This window comes from Canis aureus, chromosome 19 (genome assembly GCF_053574225.1).
Source record: "Canis aureus isolate CA01 chromosome 19, VMU_Caureus_v.1.0, whole genome shotgun sequence".
Classification (NCBI taxonomy): Eukaryota; Metazoa; Chordata; class Mammalia; order Carnivora; family Canidae; genus Canis; species Canis aureus.
This window is the reverse complement of record NC_135629.1, coordinates 32,535,533-32,556,539: the sequence shown is the minus strand read 5'-3', so window position 1 is coordinate 32,556,539 and position 21,007 is coordinate 32,535,533. Positions and strand designations below refer to the sequence as shown.

General features: G+C 37.9%; 1 long non-coding RNA gene across 1 annotated transcript in view; it reads left to right on the top strand.

Annotated features, from left to right (window-relative positions):
- The first annotated feature begins 365 nt into the window (after window positions 1–365).
- LOC144291241 (uncharacterized) overlaps window positions 366–21,007 on the top strand; it is a 55,643-nt gene continuing 35,001 nt past the window's right edge. The window contains exon 1 of the long non-coding RNA XR_013358561.1: window positions 366–615. This is a non-coding gene — a long non-coding RNA (uncharacterized LOC144291241). The remainder of the gene's footprint in view (window positions 616–21,007) is intronic.

Genomic DNA, 21,007 nt, shown 5'->3' with positions numbered 1-21,007 from the left:
AGACTTCAGTGTCCATATTTAAGTTATTTAAGTCAGAAAGAAGTAGGTAATGTGGTGCTAGAAGTGTTTATCTTTTTTATATCAAATGAGCAAGTTTTAGAAGCTCTTATTAGAGACTTACACTTATTCTCGTTGACCAGAACTGTGTCACATTGCAACCCTTAACCGTAGGGGAGCCTGGAAAAGAGGGTATTTATTTAGTTGGGCACATTTATGCCCTAGACAAAATTGGGATTATGTTAACAAGAGAGAAGGGTCACTTGATATTGGGTAGACAATTAAATGGAATTGTGGAATGGAATTCTCTGATTCCATACCCCAGCCAATCTGGGGTATTCCGATTTAGAAGTTCTGGGGTAGGAGAAGTTGGGGAGGCTATTAGTGGCACATATTCTAATGCAAGCTAGGGTTTCATAAGAGCTGATATAGACAACAGTTAGAGAGTTAAAGAATGGACCTAGCATGGCTTCCTGTTCTTCCTCAATTCTTAAAAACATCTTTCATACTATCATTGATCTCTTCATAGTTTAACAGGACAATGGATGTGGACCACTTTGTCTTCTGATGTTCCCTTTCAGCATCTCTCTATGGAATAAATTATTATATTTATTTCAGGTAATTATAAACCTTTTTTTAAAAATTTTTTAAAATTTTTATTTACTTATGATAGTCACAGAGAAAGAGAGAGAGAGAGAGAGACAGAGACAGAGGCAGAGAGAGAAGCAGGCTCCATGCACCGGGAGCCCGACATGGGACTCGATCCCGGGTCTCCAGGATCGCGCCCTGGGCCAAAGGCAGGTTAAACCGCTGCACCACCAGGGTTCCCAATTATAAACTTTTATCTTCTAGAATGTCATAGCTTCCCTTATCTGGTGACCTCACACATTCCTGGAGTCAGGATGGGTTTTAGAAACAGCTTTCTCCAATTGCTGGGTGAAATGATTGTTTCTGCACCCCACCCTTCCAATTCTGTCCTGTATCAGGCTCGATCTGCCATGTTCATCACACAAGTTAAAACAAGAATGGATGGCAGGTCTAGTTATCTTGAGCTTGGGTATAATACAATGTGTCACTCCCCATTACAGAAATTATCATTAATTATTAACAGCAACATCGTTGACATGATGCATTGTCTACTTGTCACTGCCAAAAATGGGATGGTGATTAATTGATGCCCCTTGGATGGAATACAGCAAAGTACAATGTAGAAAAAGAAGCTCAGAAGCTTGGAAAAAAAAGGACAGAGTACTGAATAGCTTGGTGTCACTCTCTGATTCTCTCGTTCTATAAACACAAACATGCACACATGCTCTAAAGAGGTTTAAAAAAAAAAGGCAGTCATTTGCCATGTTGGAAAGCAAATATAATTTTTTCCCTTAAATTCTAGGCAATAAGACACTTTAGGCTTCCTCTTTGCTCTTATCTAATCATCCCAGGACAAAGTTAATCTTTGGAGCTATTCATTTCCTTTTTGTTCTTTTGTACCTGCTTTCAGGGCAGTTTTTTCCGTGTCTAAGTCTTTTCTGGGAGTGTACTATGCCCTGGAACTTTCCCAACTAGTGTCTCCACCCATCAGAACAAGAACTCTTAGAGTATGCAGTCTACAGTTGATGGAGAGGCTTCATCATGCTATTAAGAACCTAGACCCCTTGTAGACTCAGCTTCATCATCCTTAGCTTATGGGCTATTGCTTCATGGTTGCAATATAGCTGCTGTAGCCCCAAGCATTTCATCCACATGCAAAACAGAAAGTAGGGGAAAGGGTGGTGCCAGCGGCACCTATTTCCTTTTCATTAGTAAAGAAAAAGGTTCTCCATAAATCCCCAAACTGTAAGGAAAGCTGCAAAAAAGCATATTTGCCTCAGTAAGACTGGAGTTCTAGATACTAGAATAAAGGAGGCAACAGGTTGATGTCTCCACTTAGCTGGGTAATGACTATACTAATGACCATGAGTTATGGATGACAAATGCGTTCCACCCCGTAGATAACAAATGAGCTTTCCTGCATAGATGCACATCACAGGAGGTGGAAGGGGTTACGCTAACTCGGCTTGAAGGCAGCCTGGTGAGGAATGTAGATCCTTTTAAGTTAGACTTTGTAAACTTATGCTGTGTGTAAGTTTTGAACTGCCGCCATGACTTCATTCTCTGCGAACTTTGGCAATAAATCAGTGGCTCCTGTCCAGGGTCTTTGGGGGTATCTATCACCCTGAGAAAGGCAGGAAAGATATCTGATCCTAGAGTCCATGTCTTTTTAAAGAGAGGATATAATGCTCTGACACAGAGAACAATATTTGCTCTTAGCTGGAAACCTAGCAATTAACAATATTTTATCATAAGATGTCAAAAAAATGTTAATATAATAATCTGAGTTAAAATAAAAATACAAATTTCCACTATGTTCAGAGCAACACTGACATTCTTTCTTCATGGGCCAATGGTTATTTATTTGTCTTTTCACATCCTCACACTTAATTTTAGTGGTGGTGTTACCTGTGTTAAAAAAAAATTGTGATATAATTTATATAGAGCCAAATTCTGAAATCTTAAGTATGCTATTCAGTCAGTTTTAATGAATGTATATCAAGACACAGAACATTTATACCACTTCAGAAAAGTTTTTTTTATGCCTGTTCCCCATCATTGCTCCCTCCTTTCCTCCAGCAACCACTAATCTGATTTTTATTGCTAAAGGTTAGTTTTACTTATCTTAGATTTCATACTAATTGAATCATTCAGAATGTTCTTTCGTTTGTTTGGTTTCTTTCATTCAGCATAATATTTTTGAGATTGATTTATGTTGTTACTTAGGTCTGTAGGTATTCCTTTTTATTGACTGGTAGTATTCAACTGTATGATTATAGCACAATTTATATACCCAATGTCCTGATGATGGATATCTGATTTTTGTCCATCTTTGGGCTACTATGGATAAAGCTGCTATGAACATTTGTGCAAAAGGCTTTTTTGTGGACAAATATTTTAATTTTTATTGCATTAAAAAATAGAAATGGAATTGATGCTTTATATGGTATCGTATGTTTAAATTTTAAAGAGATTGCCAAAAAAAAAGAAAGAAATTGCCAGATAGTTTTTGAAAATTGTATCATTTTATACTCTCACCAGCAATGTGTGAGAGTTCTAGTTGCTCCATATCCTCTCTAATATTTGATATAATTAGTCTTTTTAGTTTATGATGGTTGGGTTTTGGTATCTCATGGTTTTAATTTCTGTTGCAATGATGATCAGTAATGTTAAGTATGTTTTCATCCGCTTACTGCCTATTTGTATACCTTCTTTTATAGTGCCCGTTCAAATATTTTTGCCCAGTTTTTTTTGGGCTATTTATCTCTTTGAGTTGTGGGAGCTCTTTATATATTCAGGATATAAGTCATTTATTGAATAAATACATAGGGAATATTTTCTTTTAGTTTGTGGCTTGTTTGTTCATTTCCTTTCTAGTATTTTTGGTAAGTAGAAGCTTTTAATTTGAATGAAATCCAAGTGAAGTTTTTCTTTTCTTTTTTTATGGTTTACGTTTTTTTTCTTCTTCTCTGAGAAGTATTACTTGAAGGTCACAGAGAGATTCTCCTAGTTCCTCTAATAACTTGATTGTTTTTACTTTTATGTCTATGTCTATATGATCTTGAATTGATTTTTCTGTCTATGGTGTAAGGCAGGGGTCTGGCTGTCTTCTTCTTTTTTTTTAACCCAAATGTGGACTACACTAATAAATAGAAAATCTGGTAAGTCTTCAAAATTAGGGATAGTCTTGGTTTCTGGTCCACTCCGCTGTGGCTAGTGGGATAGCAAATACATGTAATTTAGTGACTAAGCATGGTTTGGAATCATAGTTCTCCTAGTTGCTAACAATGTGATGTTTGTAAATTAATTGTCTCTATTTCTTCATCTATAAAATAGCAATAGTATCTGGTCATAGGGTTCATGTAAATTTTCTATCTGTAAAGTAACACTAGTTCCTATGTTATGAAGTTAATATGAACATGAAAAGAATTTGTATGTGTAAAGTATTTGAATTAATACCTAACACTAATCACTTCATAGTACTAGCTATAATATACAGTATAGCTTAACTCAATTTCCTCCATTGATCTTTCTTATTTTAGACTGGCCATTTATCAAGTGCTTACTAATGGGAGGAAACTGTTTTAGGTACTGGGAATGGGACAGTGAATAATAGGACAGATGTGGTCCTGCTGTCATGATTTTTCAGTCTATTGAGGGAGAAAGAGTTATTAATCAAATATCATGAAAAGTATAGAGGCTGTATAAAGAGTGTTAGGAAAATCTAAAATTCCAAGGCCCCATTCTCTTCTTGGAAGTCAGCGAAAGCCTTTATTAGAATGAGAAGTGGGCCCAAAATAAAGACTATGGAGCAGTCTAACTGATGGCAAGCTCATTAAGGGCAGGAACTAAGTTTGCTTATTGTTCCCTCCAACATCAAGCTGAACGATGACCTAAAGATTAAATGCTTGTTGAGAATCTATGTCATTTAAGGGGAAAGACATATCCAACAGTGCCTGTCAAAAGAAGTTTCCTAAATGAAGGACTGAAATTAATATATTTATTGGGTGCCTAAAACACCAGGCAGCATTGACGTGTGATGGGTCTCTCAGATGTCAGTTTTGAGTTTCTGATTCATTCACTATTGAGAAATAAAATATTATGTGTCTCAATTACTAAGATTCTACTTAAGTCCCCTCTTATCTCAGAAGAGTCAGAAAGGCTGTCCTGGGCCTTTCATGAGATTCATGATTCAGCTGGAGTGAGCATGGGTAAGTACAGGCAGAGGGAGAGGCTTTTACCTGAAACTCTGAGAACTGCAGAGACCCAAGTTGCCTGTTGGTAGAAGAGGATGGGGAGGACTGTAAGCCAGAAAAGAATACCCAGACAGTTCTCTGTATGGAAGAGAAGAATGCAAGCAAGAGAGCCAAGAGCAGGCAGATTGAGCCACTGTAGGTTCATTTTGGGCCAATGCCATTGGGACCAATGCATGCTCACCTTGTCTTTATTGAGGTGTGGCTTATTGTGCCTGGAAGGGCCACCTGTGTCTGAAGTTCATCATCCAGTGTGGGAGAAAATGCAGAAACAAATAGGAGAATGTTATTAGAAGCCATCTGATAGATTATTCTCTAACATTGCCTAGAGAAGGTGGCACCTGAGCTGGGTCTTGCAGTGTCCTAGAAATTGCCTAGGTGAAAGCAAGTAGAAAGAACAGAGGGAATGCTGGGTAGAAGCAGGAGAGAACACAACATATTGCTTCTTTAATAACTTGTCCTGATTCTGGCATCTACAAATGCTAACATCTTTGAATTTAGCTGGGCTATTTTGGAAGGTAATTACATTTTTGGTCTGTACCACCTCTAGGGATAATGAATATCCATGAGGTTTCCACTCATTGTGAAAAATATATTTTATTTGTTTTAAATTTCTCTAAGTGCTTCCTAGTTTAATATTTTTTTTTCTGTTGCTACATACTTCTTTTTATTTTTTTTTAAGATTTATTTATTTGAGAAAGAGAGAGAGTGGCAGGGGGAAAGAGAAAGAGAATCTCAAGCCTATTCCCTGCCTAGGGCAGAGCCTGACTCAGGGCCTGATCTCAGAATACCAAGATCATGATCTGAGCTAATATCAAGGGTGAGATGCTTAACTGACTGAGCCACCCAGGTGCCCTCAAACTTCTCTTTCTCTAACTTGAGTTAAAGCTCAAGAAGAGAGAAGTGCCTAAAATGTATTATAATTTACACATAAACTTAAAAACATACACACAAATAAGTATAGGTATGTATGTTGATTTTTATTGGGATACATTTATTGAATTAGTAAATGAAAATTCACTTACTTAAGGAAGAAATTTCAAATATTTTTATTTGAAATATATTTAGGTTATAAAGTTTTATGAAAAATTTTATGAAGTTAAAAAACTAAAGGATAGTCAATTATGTTTCCTCTGGAAAATAATCAATTGTCAAAGGATTAAGGCTTAAAACAAGGGATCAGCTTTTTTTAAAAAAATTTAAAACAGATTTGTTTCAAAATGTGTCATTCCAGTAATAATGGTGAAAATCAAGATTACCATGAAGCTTACATGGGATTTTGAGTTAACCACCCAAACTAATTAAGCAAAATTATCCTAATTTGTTTATTATGTTAATGATCTGAATTAATTTATAGTAATTTAGCATGTATTACTAAAGATTTATTATGTTTCCTACTAAATGACTTAAGAGCTATAAATCCCATGGTTAAATGTAATTAGTGGAGACATATTTATCGAAAGGGATAATTACATCTGATAAAAGTTCTTCAGTTAGGCTTAATTAAAACAGATTATTCCCCCATAAATGAAAAGTAAATATGGTAATTACTGGGTAGATTTTCATAGCAAAAATGAATATCTCAGCATTTCAATTTTCTAAAAAGGGTAGGAAAACAAACTATGTAACTGATTACTTCCCAATAAAGTATGATTAATAATCCCTAGGAAACAGGCATTTTCCAGGAGTAAACATTTTGCTACTAAATTACTAAAAGGGGAATTTTGCTCAGGAAAATCTATCATTAACTGAGTTCTAAAGTGGACTATGGCTATTTTTGAACATAATGAATAGTCTTTTAAGGAAATTTATTTTTTTTTCCTGAGATTATCTCTAGCTCAGCCAAATAGCAGTGGTAAGGAGAAAAATGAAAGTTAATCACTCTGGAAATAAAAATTTTCCACAATAATCTGGACTAGGTCTGGCTATACAGGCACAATGTATGAGACCTAATGCTCAAAACATGTTCAGGACATATAAATATGGAGGTAACACTGTGAACCTATGTATATATCAGTTACAGGTATGCATGCATATTAATGTGTAAAACTACATATAGAACATACTTTAGATTATCTTTTGTATTTTTAAAAAATATTTTATTTATTTGAGAGCAAGTGGAGAGAGAGCACGAGAAGGGGGTAGGGGCAGAGGGAGAGTGAGAAGCAGACTCTCCACTGAGCAGGGAGACCCACACGGGGATCGATTGATCTCAGGACTCTGGGATCATAACCTGAGCTGAAGGCAGACGCTTAATTGACTGAGCCACCTAGGTACCCCGTCTTTTTTATTTAATCAGTATTTTTTCAACAGCAACACTGATACTAAAAAATCCCACTTTACCTTTTTGAAGCATTTTCTGTAAATTATTAGTTCATTAGATCGTTCTATTCCCCCGGAAGGCAGATGATGAAGCAGGGGTTACTGGCCTCAGAGAAGCCAGGTTCAAGGTTACACAGTTAATTAGTATATGAGTTAGGACTCAAATTGATATTTTGACCCTTACTATAACACTATCTCTCTGACATCATTATAGAAGGGTCCACGAACATGGTGTAAGATGGAGTTGGCTATATGCTACTATATGTACAAACTAGTATGCATAAATTCATCTCTGTAGCATGGCCAGATGTTCATGGTATGGTTTTGGGGTTAAAATAAGTAGTAAAACAAACAAGCCTGGTATGGTGGATCCCTTTTAGAGCAGGGTAGCTGAGATACCTACAGACTGGTGATCAATGGCATGCATTAGTCTGCATGTGGAAAGTTTACAGAAGAATGAAGGCAGATGGATAGGCCACCATTTACTGCTACCTGCCACTTGGTGGAGCTGAAACTAGATCCTGGCCATTCTGATTTCTCACTCCTAGACTTTTGCCATATTTAAATATGTGCCTTTCTCTGGAGACCTCAAAGTATTATCACAGACAGTATTGCATTTCTCCTTACAATATCCTTTTGCATGCCATACAGCCCAGGTGATTTATCAAAGTCAATAGCTATGGCTAATATATGCTCTGTCCTCCCAGAATTACATAAATGCCTAAGCACAGAGGCTGAGGAGAGACCTTTGCTGCCAGAGCTATAAAACTGAAGGCTTTTTAAGAAAGACCTCAAGCAGAGGTTCTCCTCTTTTGTGCATAGACTTTAAAGGGCTCTTTTCCTCCACCCCCTGTCCTCGACTAAGAATAATTGAATTAATACTTTTAAATGTTTACTGAACGCTACACATTAGGCAGCTCAATTTTAATCAATATCTACATCAGTTTCAGAGACCTGATTCATTTTTATTGTTGAAAGATGTTAAGTTGTGTTGGTCAAATGCAACTGAAGGACATTTTAAACAGTTTTACTAAATATAACATAAATATCTATAAAGGGTGTCTAAGTTCACTGGGCATACTGGGAATTGATAATTGCATTCATGGTGCCAGCATGAGGGCCATATTCTGTGACTCTCAGGTCATTTTTAACATAGGGATGTTGGCTATATTTGTCTAAATAACTGAATCCTTAAGACTTGTATAAAAGCCGTATCAAATCAAACATACACCTGCATCTCTAAGTCTCAGAGGCAAACTCAGTTCATGTAAGTAAAAATAAACAGTTTGATGACCTTAAGAATCTATATTTTGAAAATTAAAGATAAGATTTAAATTAAATTAAATTAAATTAAATTAAATTAAATTAAAGATAAGTGCTTTGGTAGTAGATGGGCATATACAACTTGATCTGAGTAAAGATGCTCCACCCCACTCCCCTGCCTGCAGCCATGCATCAGGGTTCCAGAGCTTTTTCATAAAAAATCTAACTTTATTCACATAAAAATGATTATGTGAATAGCTATGACAGTTAAATAAATTCAAGAACTTCTCTAGGGGTGGTATAATCATATCATAATAAGGGGCATGAAGTAGGGGGCAGAGTGCCTGCATTCAAATATGGCTTTGCCAGGTATTGGCTGTCTGTTCTTGGGGAAAGTTCCTGAACTGTCTGTATCTTGTTTTCTTCATCTGAAAAATGGGAGTAATATTAGCACCTACCTCATAAGATTGTGTAAAGCTTAAACAATTTTAGGTCTCATTATTAATCCAAATAGATTTAGAATTAGATTTATTTATATTTGCCTGATATCTACATGCTCCTGCAAGATTTTGTAGAGTTACATGTACACTTTTTGGCCTTGATTTAATGTAATATATGCTAAATGATGTGAACAGGCTGATTCAGAAATAGGCTAATTTTGGCTCCAGATTGAATGCATCTGACTGGCATTCATTATCCTGTTACATTACCCTGTTACCTGTGAAGCTTTCATTATTCTGTTACATTAGCCTACTCTCCACATGGTTTTCATTTTGAGGGTAGGCAGGGTGGGATGTGCCCCTAGTAATTTAGTGGTAATAATGATTATTACAAGAAGAAATCTGTGTCCACCAGAAGCTGTCATGTGCTAGGTGTCCAAACAAGAACCCCATTTTTTAAATCTATTTTGCTCTCCTATTTTATATTCATGGTTCACTTTAGTATATTTTGATTATGAATTCCAAAGGATCCATGTCATTATCCTCAAAGTAAATAAAGTACATCTAATCTGCCCTACTCTTTCATAGAAGATAAATCAGTTTTTTAAGCCCTTTTCTTTGCATTTGTTCATTGACTTTGCCATCATTAATTTTGGCTGTTTCCAGAACATGGTTTGCAGCCTTATGATACACCAACCAATTTCTTAACTGTTTTCTATAACATTTTAATATTATCTTCCAATTTCACTAAATCATTCAGTGGTTACAAGTAGAAATTTCATGTGTGAATAGTTTTGGGAAGGCAGAAACCTACCTTTCTCTTCCTTAATCACTGACCCTTTCCTGTAACTACCTTTATGGTCCAACACACTAGGTAAACCCCATGTCTCCCATGGAAAAATGCCCAGTACTTCCACAGATTAAGAAAATGATTGCTATTCATGAGTTTAAAAATGCATTATGCATTAATTTATTTATCTTCTTAAAGTTCAGCTTCTCTCTCTGGGATGCTCTCTCCCCAGTCTAATTTCTTTAAAACAAAATTCAAATACATAGAGCATGATTGAATACCACTTCCTAGGAAATTGTGAACTCTTGGTGTTTTTATTTCTTTAAGATGGATGTGAGGAACATGTGTATTTTTTTTAGCTCCATGATTCCCTCCAAACCAAATACTTCTACTTTAAATATAAAATTATAGCTGTAACTTTTCCTAATGTTAACGGTATAATACATGAAAAGGGAAAGAATGTGTAATTTGTTAAAAGTAATCCCAACTCTTTTATTGGCTTCCAATCCAAGATAATTGCATATAAAGAAATTCATTTAAATTATTGACACTAACTTACTAACTAGAATTTTAAATAATAATTTCATCAAAAGGAAAATTCAGCAAAGTCCCAGAAATAAACAAGCTTTAACAACTTACTATAACTGTTTCTACATTGTTATAAATCAAAACCATATTTCTGTAATTTTGGCAGTAACAATTTTCTTTTTACAGAATATGAAGTGAAAATATCATGTATAAGATTCTGTTTAGTTAACTACATATTTTAGTTCTTATTAAAACAACTACAAATTCCTTTTTTTCCTCTTTGTTTTTGTTCGTTATGTAGTCTGTTTCCAGAATGTGTAAACTGAAACCTTATCATACCACATTCATTCCAGAGAAGGAGCCTGTAGTTATTCTGTGCTTCTTTCATTTTATTCAGCAAATACTTAAGCACCTACTATGCTAGGCATCTTCTAGGTGCTGGCATACAAGAGTTGAATGTGGCAGACTTGGTAGGAGAGGAAGATGAACAAAAACCTAATGTATAAGATCATCTCAGCCAGGCAGAGTTCTGTGGCAAAATAAAGCTCGTAGTGTGGAATGGAGTGGTGGTGTGGGGAGAAGGCTACAAAGGGGACCTCTCTGAGGAGATGACAGTTAAGGCCAATGGTGAGAAAAACCAGCCCGATGGACAGGAGTGTTCCCAGCACTGAAGTGGGGATCAACTTAGTGTATTTGAAGACTAGAGAAAAAGCTAGCATGGCTGCAGAACAGTGAGAAGGGGGCAGTGGCAGGAGATATTGTTAGAAAGATCAGTGGGTACCAGCCCAGGGAGAACCATGGTAAAGAGTCTGGGTTTTATCCTGAGTTTTACGGAAACTCACTGGTAGTTTTGAGCAGGTCATTGACTTGTGACCTAGTTTATCTCTTGAGATCACTCTAGTTTTCAGGTGGAAAGTGAACTTGGCAGGGGAGAGGCAAGAATGAATGTGGGAAGTATAAGATGACCCCTAAACAAGAGCCTCGTTATTGGAATTGTCAGAATTTCCACCAAGTAGTTTCATTTACAGAGACAACGTGGCATTGGGGTGAGACCTAGGAGCTGAATTCTAGATTAATTCTGCCTCTTGTTCTCTCTCCACCTTGGGGTTCAGGATATTGGGCCAGAGAGTCCCTTCTAGCTGTAATATCTTAAGAAGACCACTTTCTGGACCCCAAGAAATTCCTCCAGTGGTGCAGTGGTCTTACTTTCTTGCTCTGGAAAACTGAGGGTTCTTAGCTCTGCTAGTAATTTCAGTAGGTCAGTTGTGATGCTGCAGAGGACTGGGGTCTGGTCAGGTGGAAAAAAATGCCCACTAGTTAGTTCCCAAGCCAGGTGGAAAGGAAGGGAAAGTGACCCCTGGACTTTGGGAGTGAGAGTTTCAAGAAGGAAAATCATGTCAGAGGAAAAGCATAACCTGGCCCCTTTTTCAAGTCTGGGACTCTCAGCAAAGCAGGAGCTAAAGGTACAGATAGGCTCAGAGGAGTTGAATTTGAGATAGGGTCACCTCAGTGAATAAGAACAAGGAGCCAGCAAGAACCATGGTCCCTCTGAGGAGATAGGGTTCTCTGTACAGAGGGAATGTCTGAGCTTCTGGTCTGACTTCATTTCCTAGTAAAGGTCATTGTCTAGAAAAGCTGGGGAATGCTTAAAACCCAGAACCTAATTCCTTCTAATCTACAAGCAAGTGCAACTTAACTGGAAGAGTGTAAGAGGAATCTTATCCTAGGAGGGCTGAGAAATGATGCTGATTCAAGCCTGTTTTAACATTAGTTCAGCCTTGATCATGTACCTGGATTCTCAAAAAGGAGCCACTCCTCCACTTAGTATGGTGAGTTCCTCCCAGGCAGAAATGGTGCCTTGGCTCATTTCTGAATCTTAAAACCTTCACATGATTCCTGGCATATGAACATGCTGACTGCATGCATGAACCACCTTGGTCAATGTAACCACACTTCATTCTCTACTTCAGCTGCTCAGGGGCCTATTTCACTCTTGTGTCTCAATTCCACCATAAAATTTTGTCTGGAACACTCTCTTTTCAAGACTGAGTTCCTGCCCAGGTGTGATCCATTTTCCTTCCTCTAACCTTCCTTTCAGGAAGTGAATCTCAGTGATGAGTTTCTGGTTATCCCTGACTACCTGACACCTCAAGTTTTCCCTCCCTTCCCTGCTCTTCCCTCTGACCAGCAGTCCTCTCTGACACTTTGCCTTCTAACCCCATCAGGAGCATTGTTATAGGTTCCTGGCAGGCCCTATGAGTCTCCTAGCCCCCCTGGGTCTGCAAATGTCTGACCTGACTCATATTTAGCCCAGCCCTGGTTCATCAAGTCCATTCAAGTGAGACAGAGTCTAAAGTACTAAATTCAATAATACAGTCACAATTTTTAAAAAGATTTTATTTATTTATTTGAGAGAGGGAGTGAGAGAGCACAAGAGGGGGGTGGAGAGGCAGATGGAGAGGGAGAAGCAGGCTCCTCGCTGAGCAGGGAGCCCAATATGGGGCTCGATCCCAGGACCCCAGGATCATGACCTGAACTGGAGGCAGGTGCTTAACTGACTGAGCCACTTAGGTGCCCCTAGAGTCACAACTTTTAAACTGACATTTCTGTTCAGGGTCCACTAGTGAAGTGACCCTATAAATTAACAATTTTTTTCAGCCCACATCCTTTGTCCAAGATTGATGAGTCATATTTATTCTCAACATTAACAAATCTTTTCAAATGGAGGCATCAGAATTCACAGCTGAGCTCTGTTCTATGACCCATGGTTTGCGCAGAAAAGAATTTCATATGAAGAAATTCCAAGGCCAATTTTCAGAATAGGTCAATGCATGCAATTTCATGACACATTTGTTTGAGAGAGTAGGAAGAGCATAGGAAATAAGGAAGGCAGCAGAGAGAATTCCCACTAATGGTGCTCTCTTGAACTGACTCAGGAGAAGATATTTAACCTGTTGAATAGCAGTAGTAGGACTGGGCAGGAAATGAATATGGGGCCAGCACCATGGAAAACCAGGTAGCTGTCCAAGCATTCAGAAAAAGATCTAATTCAATTTAGCAAGCTCATAGAATGGTTAAGAGCTTGAACTCTGGGGCTTGATTCACTGAGTTCTTATGGCCGTTAGGTGCTAGGTGTGTGACCATGGACAGCTTACTGAACCTCTTTGTGCCCCATTTTCTTGATAGTAAAACTGGGTTGATAATAGTACTTCACTTACAGGAATACGAGGATTAAATTTACAATGACTGACACAGAAAAGGGCACAGCACATGGCAGCCTTGGTTATTACCGTCATCATTATTTTACCCTTACCATGTCTAGTGGTCACTCTTGACCATGCGACAATCACCTGCCCTGTGGGATATGGCGTTTGTTGCATGATAACACTGTAATAGACTCTTCATTTGTCACTCAGTTTCTGCCCATGCCTCAGTGTGGCCCAAGTGACCTGTTACAAAAGTAGATCCGATCATGTCACTTTCAGATGAAAACTCTTCCAGTGAGTGCCCATAACTTTTGAATTGAATCCATACTCCTTTATTAAAATGGCACTATTATTTAAATGAGCCAATCTATACTCCACTTCATGATCCTACTCACAGTCTCAATGAACTAATTAGTTATATGATCATTTAATGTCTATCCACCTAATTACACTATGACCTCCATAATCTAGTAGAGGAAGAGTTTTCTGTCCCGTCTCTAGTGTCTAGCACAGTGCCTACAACTTGGATGCTCAGTAAATATTTGTTGAGATACCCACTAAGTATATTTGTTGAATGCATGGATATGACTAAGTATAAAGACAGTATGGAACAATTTTGTTATGTGGTGCAATTGAAATTTCCCTCATGGCTGTGTATCACACAGTGTTGGTGTAAACTTTTAATTCCCTTTAAATGTCACATAATGGGTAGAATGAAAAGGAAAGACAGAGATAGAAGGGAGGAAGAGTCACAGAAGCAAATTAAACTATTGAAAACCACAAAATAGTTCCATCTTAACATTTAAAGGATATGATTTTGAGAATTTAGTGTTAGAGGATTTTTTCTTTTTTGCCAAGTGTCTAATGTGTTTTGAATTTCAAGTAACCAGTGATATTTTATGGTGAAAGCATTTTCTTCATATTTTTTAGCGTTTTAGCATCTACATAGCTTTCTCTCTACTATAACTCTATGCCTAGCATAATTAGGGGAAATCATCCAGACCAAATTACTTTTTACCACACAAATAACCAATACTCTCTTCCTAGAGATTATATACATTTCTCAAGTTTGTCTTTTATTTATAATGTTAGGATTTTGCCTAATAAGTTATATTCGCTAATTCATTTATTCACTCATTCACTTTTTCAATCTTGGACACAGATTTACCAAGTGTCCAAAGGGCCAACCACTGTCAGGTTTAGCTAAACTCACATTTAGAGTACAAAGTAGATCTTAAAGGGTGACTCATACAAAATAACATTTTTTTTGGGCCATAAATTCAAAATCTGTAGCAACTTTTAAATTCCCTGTGCTCTCTTAATACTTTGTAGCTTAAGTTGACAACACTAATCAGTGTGTATAGGTATGAGTGTGAGTTTGAGGGGATGAAAAGAAATGCCGGTTCCCTCTTTAAACTAAAAATATTTATAAAGTACACTGTTCAGGGGCACCTGGGTAGAGTAGTCAGTTAAGCCTCTGACTCTTGGTTTCAGCTCAGGTTGTGATCTCAGGGTCATGAGATCGAGTCCCATCTCAGGCTCTGTGCTCAGGGTGGAGTCTGTTTCAGATTCTCTCTCCCTGAGCCCCTCCCACTTTTGTAAATAGATAGATAGATAGATAGATAGATAGATAGATAGATAGATAGATAGATAAATCTCCATCTTGGGGGAATAAAAGATATGCACTGTCACTGGTGACCACATTGTCCAGAATAGCATAAAGTGTAGCTTTTCCCCTCCCCCTTGAATAGTTTCCTAAGAGAAAGAGCTGACTCAGTTTCTTTCAGCTCTAATCCATTGAACACAGTTATCTTGAAAGCCAATATTTTGTAAATTTTGGAAAGAATGGATAAACTAATTGCTCTTACCTTCAGTACTTTAGAAAATCCTCAAGTGCATAATACAGACCTCTGATCCAGAATAAACGATGCTTAAATCTATCATCTTGATGTTATAGCTGTCTTCAAACTACTCCCTGGGCCTTGAGACCTTGACTCCTGATGACTTCAGGCAGTGCTGAGCTGAATTATCCTGTCCTGGTGAGGGGATTTCTTGCATAAATGCGTGGTGGAAATTGTCAAATACTCTTCCCCCTATTTCCCTCATCTTATGCCCCTATGTAACTTGAACCATGGTAGAGTTTTGTTGAAGCACTGCTTGACCAGCAGCCAGAAGAGATAATGGGCATCTGTGGGGAGTACTGTGGAAGTTAAGGAGGAAAATGTTCAGTAAGTGAAGCTATGAATGTGGATTAGCACACCTGCATATCAACTCACCAGTACAACCAAGTGCTGCAAAGGGCCTATCTCAGTGCTCGACAGTCTTTAGCATCTCCAAGATCTCCTGTAGAACTTACTGGTTCAGATCACCAGTGGCATCATTAGCCACCCTTGCCTGAAGATCTGTCTTTACTAGGTCAGGGCTGGGGTGCTGACTCATGACCAAACACCTAAGAATGAAGTGGAGTTTTTCCTAAAGGTGTTTTATTTTATTTTCTATATTTTATTATAATGCATGTATTAAATATAAACTATTTCCTTCTTTGGTTTGGCTGCCAGGAAACCAGTGAGAGTAATAGGAATACTACTCACTTTTTATTCTGGTGTAGTCATTTTGGTCAATGAGAGACAGCACTACCGAGGGTTCTGAGTATAGATTCTAGGTCCAGACCCTCAGCTTTGAATACTGGCTTCCCACAACTGCTTTATGACCTTATGCAGCTTGTTACCTGTCTAGGGCCACAGTTTTACAATTAGTTAAAATGGAATAGCAGTCAAGGATCATAGAATTCTTGTCAGAATTAAAGTAATACATGAAAAGTACTAGAGTAGTGCCTGGCACACAGTTAACACCCATGTATTTACTTTTTTATTACACATGTGCTATTATTTACTTCTCACAACAATTCTATGGAATGTCTATGATAAGCTTCAGGGTAGAGAAAACTGGATCTCAGAAGAGTTAGTAACTTGCCTGAATTCTATTCAGGGAAGTTTCTGGGATTCACACTCTGTCTCAATCCAGGTCTTTTGAATGTTCCAAAAGATTGCAATGTTTTCTCTGTTGTCAGAGATAAAGTTAATGCTTATCCCCCTCTATTAACCAATGTAGTTGTAATATTTATATTTCCACTCTCTGGGTATAGGTTTTTATATCCCCTTTCCATTGCTCTTTTGATTGCATTATCTTATACATTACTTAATGTAAGCTGCCACAGATATTTTTTGAATATGGCAGGGAATAATTTCCAATAAAATAAAATAAATATATCAAAGCAGATATTCAGCATGTATGTCTGTTGCCCGCGTAACTAGCCACATAAATGCATTATGACTGAAAGTAAGAGTGTGCCATTGAATGAGACCCAAGGCAAGCATTGCCAGTATTTTTGGAGAAGCTCCCTCTATAGAGAACTAACTAAGAAAAACAGTTTGTTGAGTAAATCCAGAGTCATGTGTTTCCATTGTACTGGATTTACCAACAAAATTCCACAAATTATATAGAATGACACAAGATATAAATTCAAAGAATAAGAGGCTGTATTTTTCTTGAATGCGTAAAAATTGGAGGCAGAAACTGTGGTTCAGCTGACTTGATAATTGGTTGAAACTTGGATATTGATTGAGTCGAGTTCCTGCAGAGATTTTCCCCCCTTACAAAGTAAGGAAAGTAGGTCAGAGCAGATAGCATGGCTGGAATGCATAACAAGTTGCTAAGAAGTAGAAGCTAAAATGATTTAGCAAAGACTGTGTAAGAACCAGCTTACCAATTCATGAATGCATAGAATGTCTATTTCTGTATCATCATCACTATTACCTCTAATCTGAAGGATAGAGACACACACCAAAAATCATCTCCAGTTCTTTTGGTCTTTGTCACAAAACTCACAGTTTTCCCTTCTTTATGGGGATCCTTACCTTTTCTTCTTTTCTGGACAACAGCTGATTGTTTCCTGCTGCTTCAAACCTCAGGAAACACTTTTATGAAGCTGCGGAGCCAGAGTGTACTTTCTGGGATTCTCTAAGACTGCAACCTACACCAGAGGAGCTAGTCTTCCACCAGGACCCCTGAAAATGTGGGTCACTAGAATCACCGCAGGAAGTTAGTGTGCCTTGCATGCTGTGGCCATGACCTTGAGCACCAGCCTTTCAGCTTCTGTACTGCTGACCAACAGGGATCTGCAAACATTCTGCTACATGTGTAGAGTCTGCTTGGGGGATGAGACAGACCTCATCGCAGGGAGGAGCTTTCCAGTAGTGTGCAGAGCTGTCTCTAGTAATTTTGGAAACAGCCCCTTCAATGTAGATGTGCCATGAGCCAATCACTAGCAGGAGCTTTTTAATTTCAAAACAAATACAGGTGATGTAGAGCAACAAGGGACTTTTTGGAAGCACAGATCTTCCCAGAGCAATGCTTTTAAGCCCTGGGGATCCCTCTGCCTTCTCCAGCTTGATTGCTTAAAATAAACTGTTATATTGGAGAAACCAGAATTTTTCTGTATATTTCACAGGAATATTCCCCTTATTTCTCCTTTTTTTAAAAAAATATTTTATTTATTTATTCATGAGAGACAGAGAGAGAGAGAGGCAGAGATATAGGTAGAGGGACAAATGGGCTCCCTGATGCCGGACTTGATCCCAGGACCCCGGGATCATGCCCTAAGTATAGGCAGACACTCAACCACTGAGCCACCCAAGTGTTCTCCTCTTATTTCTCCTTGAAGGAGTTTCATGGAAGTTCCTGAATACTCTGGAAAAGCTATCTTCCATTTCATTGTGGCACAGGGGGTACTTCTAGGAGATCCTGATGGAGTTAAAATTAAAAATCTGGAAACAGCTAAATAATAAACAATGAGGCAATAGTTTTATGTTACAGATAAATATTAGCTGGTATAATATTATGTGAACAGAAAATAATCTTCTAAGAAACCTGGAAGAAATCAATTAAATGTAATCAGCACATATAATATGCCAAGTATGATACTAAATTATTTCACTTCTGACTTGAAGCAAGGCTTATGGAAAATATACCATTGTTACCTTTATTTTATAGATTAGAAAACAGGCTTTAAGAGATCAAGCAATTTGCCCATCATATCAGTTACCTTATGCTAACAACATACAGTGTTTAAAACAAACAGACAAATATTTGCTATTTGCCATAATTCTGGGGTGTGGCTGCGATTCTTCTGGACTGGGATGCCATGGCTCAGGCTTGAGGATGACCTCACTCCCATTTCTGGGCCTCCACTGGGACAGTGGGAGCCTCTCTCCATGTGGTCATTCATCCTGCAGGAGGCTAACTAAGGCTTGTTCATAGAGTGAGTGAGGAGTTCCAAGAGAGGCCGAACCAAACACCCTAGCATTTTCTGAGCCTCTGCTGTGTCATGTTTGTTAACCTGTTGGTCAAAATAAGTCATATTGGGCTGAATCTTGATTCAAGGGGTGGAGAAATAGATTATACCTCTTTATGGAAAGAGTAGCATGGTCACTTTGCAAGATGGCATGTGTAGAGGGATAGGAAAAATTTGTGGCCATTTGTGATCTATCCTCGTCACAATATCAGTAAGAGGCCAAGCTGTTTTTAGAATTTAGGTAGCCATATTACAAAGCCATTCTACACTACAAAACATATGATAATGATGTTTTTTGGTATTTAATGCTCTGGTATATATTTTTCAGTTTTGTGCAATGAACATGAATGACTCTGGGAATTAATATAAGTTAAAGAACTATTACGAATGTAGCTAGATGTTGTAGGCAATTGAATAAAAGACTGATGTCACAGCTCCCTCACTTTAACCTCTTGTTAGCATGTCTCCTAGTTTTCCAACCTCTGAGGTGTCCAGAGATTGACCACAGACTCTCAGCAGTTGCTATGAATTATGGCACAATACCTTACATGAACTCTTCCAGAAATGGCAGAGAAGTAGCTCTTTGATTCCCATCCCTGTTTCTCATGTGAGCCAAACTCGTGTCATCTGAGCAGCTCCCTACTGCATAATTGTCCTGTCACCAAAGGAATGCAAAGAAGTAGCCAATGAACCTGAAAGAATGTGACTAATTGTCTCCTGTATCCATTAAGCATTGGGAGAAGGAGTTTAGAAATAGCCTTATGCTAATCATCAAGTTGTATGCAGTTAAAGTGCTCTGTAAATAGAAGTGATGGGTTCATATGTTTATTCATTCCTTCTTCAAATATTTACTGAATGCCCACCATGTGCCTAGTACTGGGCTAGTTGCTAGGGATGCAGTGGTGAACAAGACAGACACAATCCCTGTCCTTGTGGAACCTCCATCCTAATGAGGGAAATAGACAACAAGTCAGAGTTGAAGGTGGTGAGGTGGAAGACCACTAAGGCAGCCCCTGTGGAGTGAGTAGTCAGGGAGGGTCCCGCTAAAGAGAATGTTAGAGCCAAAGACCTGAAGGAGGGGAATGAGCTGGTGCCACAGAGAGCTGGGACAGGGCATTTCAGGAGAGAGCAAAGTGAATCCCTAGAATGTGAGGACTTGCCTGCTGTATTGGAGAAACAGAAAGGAAGCTCTGTGCTTCTCTTCTACCTTCTCTGCCACTTCCCTGCCTCAGCTGGTACAATGATTCTGGAAGAAAACAGAATGCCAAATCAAGCAAAGTTAATAAAAATATGGTAGACAAAAGTTTCAATTTTTAATGAGAAATTCAACTTACCATTCAAAATAATATTTCTTCACATTTTTGGCAATTTGTGCATCAGAATCAGTATTCATGAGAAGGGTGATCATTTCATGATTAAAAATCGAATACCTAAGTGTGATTCTAATGTATTAGTGAATACCTATGGGAGCCATTTTCGATTAAATGCTACTGAATATATCTGTATGTGATTGTCACTCAGTAATTATCTAGAGTAAAATCATGTGCTATGAACGCTTAAATTTGAAACTGGGTAAAAAGTATAAAAATTATAGCTTGAATTTTTTTGGCCTACCATTATGATCACTTCAAGGAAATTTTCTTGATATACAGTTTTTTCCAAGGTATATTTTTTGTTGTCTTCCTACTTCCATAATTATTCTGTCCTTTGTCAGTGAAAGGAATATCTATTTTATTCCTCCTTTCAAGCATCTGTGCTATTTTACTTATTTTAGATTTACAAAATGGCATTGATTCCCACAAATATTTCCTGGGAATTGCTCTGTGCCCAGCCCTCACCTAGGAGTTGGGAATACAAAAAGACAAGTAGGACAGAATGTTTATCCTCTTGGACATGCCATATGTGCGTCTTAGGCAAGGTTTCCAATTACAAAAAGACAATTTAAAATTTGCTAGTTTTTAAAATTCTTCAATATTATAGAACTAGTTATGACAGCAGTTAATCCCCAAGCTTACATGGTAAATAGAGAAATATAATTTTACCATCTATTCTTAGAGACAAAAAATAAAAACTGAAATGAAAACAAACTCCTGCCCAAACAAAAATTCCTCCCAAACCCTGTCCTCAAGCCTATGAGCCCCAACACAGGTGCTGGTGGTCAGCAGGATGCCTTAGGGCATGGAATGCAATCTAGTTTCTGAAACTTCCATATCACAGAGATGCAGAAATTAGGGTGCTAAGAGAACCAAACTCTGTGGCCCATACCA